A 6,145-nucleotide genomic window follows, 5' to 3' on the forward strand; every position below is an offset into this window, starting at 1 on the left:
GAACCATAGTCACCGCCCCATCATGACTGCTCCTCGTGTTTTGGCATTTTACAGCCAATTCTCATATTTTCGTGTGATTTAGTCCACGCCTTCGGTGTGGGCTCGGGCCCCCAGAACCGAATCGCTTAAATTTTTTCTGGGCCATCATATACGACCTAAGGAACCATAGTCACTGCCTCGTCATGACTGCTCCTCATTTATTTGCGTTTTATGGCCAAAAAACTAGAATTTCGCCCGATTCCTATATTTTCATGTGCTATAGCCCACGCCTTCCGTGTGGGCCCAGGCCCCCGGAACCAGATCTCCTAAAAAACTTTCGGGCTATCCAATACGACCTAAGGAACCATAGTCACCTCCCCGTCATGACTGCTCCTCGTGTTTTTGCATTTTATGGCCAAATAACTAGAATTCCGCCCGATTCCCATATTTTCATGTGCTATAGTCCACGCCTTCCGAGTGGGCCATAGAATACGATATAAGGAACCATAATCACCGCTCTGCCATAATCGTTCCTCGTTTTATGCATTTTACGGCTAAAAACTTGAATTCTGCCCGATTCCCATATTTCCGTGTGCTTTAGCCGACGCCTTCCGAGTGTACCCGGGCTCCCCAGACCCGGATTGCCTAAAACTTTTCTGGGCCATAAAATATGACCTAAGGAACCATAGTCACCACTCTGCCATGATCGTTCCTTATTTTTTGCATTTTATGGCCATAGAACTACAATTCCGCCCGATTCCCATATTTTCGTATGATATAGCCCATGCCTTCTGAGTGGGCCGACCCCCGGACTCGGATAGAATAAAATTTTTTTGGGCCATCAAATACGACCTAAGGAACCATAGTCACCACCTCGCCATGACCATTCCTCGTTTGTTTGCGTTTTACGGCCAAAAAAATAGAATTTCGCCTGAATCCCATATTTTCGTGTGCTATAGCCCACGCCTTCCAAGTTGGCCCGGGACCCCTAGAACCGGATCTCCTAAAAAGTTTCGCGCCATCAAATACGACCTAAGGAACCATAGTTACCGCCCCGTCATGATTGCTCCTCGTTTGTTTGTGTTTTATGGCCACAAAACTAGAATTCCGCCTGATTCAAATATTTTCGTGTGCTATAGCCCACACATTCCAAGAGGCCCCGGTTCCCCAGAACCGAATAGCCTAAAATTTTTCCGGGGCATCATATACGACCTAAGGAACCATAGTTTCTGCTCCGCCATGACTGCTCCTCATTGCTTTGTGTTTTACGGCCAAAACACTAGAACTCCACCCGATTCCCATATTATCGTGTGCTATAGCCCACGCATTCCAAGTGGGCCCGAGACCCCCAGACCCGGATCGCCTTAAACAATTTTTATGAGCCATCTAATACGACCTAAGGAACCATAGTCACTACCCCTCCATGACCTCTCCTCATTTTTTTGCGTTTTACGGCCAAAAAACTAGAATTCCGCCCGATTCGCATATTTTCGTGTGCTATAGCTTACGCCTTCCAAGTGGGCCCAGGATCCCCAAAACCGAATCACCTAAAATTTTTCTAGGCCATCAAAATACGACCTAAGGAACCATAGTCACCTCCCCGTCATGACTGCACCTCGTGTTATTGCGTTTTACGACCAAATAACTAGAATTCCGCCCGATTCCCATATTTTCGTGTGCTATAGCCCACGCCTTCGGTGTGGGCCAGGGCCCCCAGAACCGGATCTCTTAAATTTATTCCGGGCCATCAAATACGACCTAAGGAACCATAGTCACCGCCCCGTCATGACTGCTCCTCATTGCTTTGCGTTTTACGGCCAAAAAACTAGAATTCCGCCTGATTCCCATATTTTCATGTGCTATATCCCACGCCTTTCGAGTGGGCCCAGGCCCCCTGAACCGGATCTCCTAAAATCTTTTCGGGCTATCCAATACGACCTAAGCAACATAGTCACCTCCCCATCATGATTGCTCCTCATTTATTTGCATTTTACGGCCAAAAAACAAGAATTCCGCCTAATTCAAACATTTTTGTGTGCAATAGCCCACGCCTTCCGAGTGGCCCCGGGCAACCAGAATCAGATCGCCTTAAACAATTTTTCCGAGCCATCTAATACGACCTAAGGAACTATAGTCACCGCCCCTCCATGACCTTTCCTCAATTTTTTGCATTTTACGACCAAAAAACTAGAATTCCAACCGATTCGCGTATTTTCGTGTGCTATAGCTTATGCCCTCCAAGTGGGCCCAGGATCCCCAAAACCGGATCGCCTAATATTTTTCTAGGCCGTCAAAATATGACCTAAGGAACCATAGTCACCTCCCCGTCATGACTGCACCTCGTATATTTGCGTTTTACGTTCAAATAACTAGAATTCCGCCCGATTCCCATATTTTCGTGTGCTATAGCCCACGCCTTCGGTGTGGGCTAGGGCCCCCAGAACCGGATCGCTTAAATTTATTCCGGGCCATCAAATACGACCTAAGGAACCATAGTCACCACCCCGTCATGACTGCTCCTCATTGCTTTGCGTTTTACGGCCAAAAAACTAGAATTTTGCCTGATTCCCATATTCTCGTGTGCTATATCCCACGCCTTTCGAGTGGGCCCAAGCCCCCAGAACCGGATCTCCTAAAAATATTTTGGGCTATCCAATACGACCTAAGCAACCATAGTCACCTACCTATCATGATTGCTCCTCATTTATTTGCGTTTTACGGCCAAAAAAGAAGAATTCCGCCTAATTCAAACATTTTTGTGTGCAATAGCCCACACCTTCCGAGTGGCCTCGGGAAACCAGAACCGTATTGCCTAAAATTTTTTCGGGCCATCAAATTCGACCTATGGAACCATAGTCGCTGCACCACCATGACTGCTCCCCATTTCTTTGTATTTTATGGCCAAAAAACTAGAACTCCACCCGATTCCCATATTATCGTGTGCTATAGCCCACGCATTCCGAGTGGGCCGAGCCCCCCAGACCCGGATCGCCTAAAACAATTTTTTCGAGCGATCAAATATGATCTAAGGAACCATAGTCACCTCCCCGCCATGACCTTACCTCAGATTTTTGCGTTTTACGGCAATAAAACTAGAATTCCGCCTGATTCGCATATTTTCGTGTGCTATAGCCCACGCCTTCCGAATGGGTCAGGTCCCCCAGAACCGGATCGCCTAAAATTTTTCTAGGCCATCAAAATATGACCAAAATAACCATAGTCACCACCTCTCCATGATCGTTCCTCATGTTTTTGCGTTTTACGGCCAAAAAACTAGAATTCCCACCGAATCCCATATTTTCGGTGTGGGCCCGGGCCCCCAGAACCGGATCGCTTAAATTTTTTCCAAGCCGTCAAATACGACCTAAGGAACAATAGTTTACAGCCCAGTCATGACTGCTCCTCATTTCTTTGTGTTTTACGGCCAAAAAACTTGAATTCCGCCCAATTCCCATATTTGCGTGTGCTATAGCCCACGTCTTCCGAGTGGGCCCAGACCCCCAGAACCGGATTGCCTAAAAATTTTTCGGGCTATCCAATATGACCTAAGGAACCATAGTCACCTCCCCATCATGACTGCTCCTCATGGTTTTGCGTTTTACGGCCAAATAACTAGAATTCCGCCCGATTCCCATATTTTCGTATCCTATAGTCCACGCCTTCCGAGTAGGCCCGGGCCCCCAGAACCAGATTGCCTAAAAATTTTCGGGCTATCCAATACAACCTAAGGAATCATAGTCACCTCCCCATCATGACTGCTCCTCTTGTTTTTGCGTTTTACGGCCAAATAACTTGAATTCCGCCCAATTCCCATATTTTCGTGTGCTATAACCCACGCCTTCCGAGTGGGCCAGGCCCCCCGGACCTGGATCGCCTAAAAACATTTTGGGCCAGAGATTACGATTTAAGGAACCATAATCACCGCTCCACCATAACCGTTCCTCGTGTTTAGCGTTTTACGGCCAAAAAACTAGAATTTTGCCCGATTCCCATATTTTCGTGTGCTTTAGCCGACGCCTCCCGAGTGGACCCAGGCACACGAAACTACGACCATAAACTACGACCTAAGGAACCATAGTCACCGCCCTGCCACGATCATTCCTTAGTTTTTGCATTTTATGGCCAAAAAACTACAATTTCGCCCGATTCCCATATTTTCGTATGCTATAGCCCATGCCTTCCGAGTGGGTCAGGCCCCCGGACTCGGAAAGCCTAAAAATTTTTTGGGCCATCAAATACGACTTAAATAACCATAGTCATCACCTCTCCATGACCGTTCCTCATTTTTTTGCCTTTTACGGCCAAAAAACTAGAATTCCGCCCGAATCCCATATTTTCGTGTGCTATAGCACACGCCTCCCAAGTAGGCCCGGGACCCCCAGAACCGGATCGCCTAAAATTTTTTTGCGGCATCAAAGACGACCTAAGGAACCATAATCACCACCCCGTCATGACTGCTCCTCATTTCTTTGTGTTTTACGGCCAAAAAACTAGAATTCCGCCCAATTCCCATATTTTCGTGTGCTATATCCCACGCCTTCCGAGTGGGCCCAGGCCCCCAGAACAAGATTTTATAAAAACTTTCGGGCTATCCAATACGACCTAAGGAACTATAGTCACCTCCCCGTCATGATTGCTCCTCGCTCTTTTTGCGTTTTACGGCCAAAACACTAGAATTCTGCGTGATTCAAATATTTTCGTGTGCTATAGCCCACGCCTTCCGAGTGGCCCCGGTCCCCCAGAACCGGATCACCTAAAAAATTTTCGGGCAATCAAATACAACCTAAGGAACCATAGTCGCCGCCCCACCATGACTGCTCCTCATTTCTTTGTGTTTTACGGCCAAAAAACTAGAACTCCGCCCGATTCCCATATTATCGTGTGCTATAGCCCTCGCATTTTGAGTGGGACCAACCCCCAGACCTAGATCATCTAAAACAATTTTTCCGAGCCATCAAATATGACCTAAGGAACCATAGTCACCGCCCCGTCATGACTGCTCCTCATTTCTTTGCGTTTTATAGCCAAAAAACTAGAATTCCGCCCGATTCCCATATTTTTATGTGCTATAGCCCACGCCTTGCGAATGGGCCCAGACCCCCAAAACCGGATTGCCTAAAAAATTTTCGGGCTATCCAATACAACCTAACGAACCATAGTCACCTCCCCATCATGACTGCTCCCCGTGTTTTTGCGTTTTACGGCCAAATAACTAGAATTCCGCCTGATTCCCATATTTTTGTGTGCTATAGTCCACGCCTTCCGAATGGGCCCGGGCCCCCCGAACCGGATCGCCTAAAACTTTTTAGGGCCATCGAAAACAATCTAAGGAAAAATATTCACCGCCCGCCATGACCTTTCCTCGTTATTTTGCGTTTTACGACCAAAAAACTAGAATTTTGCCCAATTCCCATATTTTCGTGTGCTATAACCCATGCCTTCCGAGTGGGCCCGCCGTCCCCGACCCGGATCGCCTAAAAATTTTTCGGGCCATAGAATACGATTTAAGGAACCATAATCACCGCTCCGCCATAACCGTTCCTCGTGTTTTGTGTTTTACGGCCAAAAAACTAGAATTCTGCCTGATTCCCATATTTTCGTATGCTTTAGCCGACGCTTTCCGAGTGGACCCGGGCTCCCCAGACCCAGATCGCCTAAAACTTTTCCGGGCCATAAAATACGACCTAAGGAACCATAGTCACTGCCCCGCCATGATCGTTCCTTATTTTTTGCAGTTTATAGCCAAAAAACTATAATTCCGCCTAATTCCCATATTTTCGTATGCAATAGCCGATGCCTTTCGAGTGGGCCGGGCCCCCAGACTAGGATAGCCTAAAAGTTTTTTGGGCCATCAAATACGACCTAAAGAACCATAGTCACCACCTCTCCATGACCGTTCCTCTTTTTTTGCATTTTATGGCAAAAAAACTAGAATTCCGCCCGAATCCAATATTTTCATGTGCTATAGCCCACGCCTTTCGAGTGGGCCCGGGACCCCCAGAACCGGATAGCCTAAAATTTTTTCGCGCCATCAAATACAACCTAAGGAACCATAGTTACTGCCCCGTCATGATTGCTCCTCGTTTTTTTGCGTTTTATGGACAAAAAACTAGAATTCCGCCCGATTCCCATATTTTCGTATGCTATAGCCCATGCCTTCCGAGTG

The sequence above is a fragment of the Nicotiana tomentosiformis genome, chromosome 1 (assembly GCF_000390325.3).
Source record: "Nicotiana tomentosiformis chromosome 1, ASM39032v3, whole genome shotgun sequence".
Classification (NCBI taxonomy): Eukaryota; Viridiplantae; Streptophyta; class Magnoliopsida; order Solanales; family Solanaceae; genus Nicotiana; species Nicotiana tomentosiformis.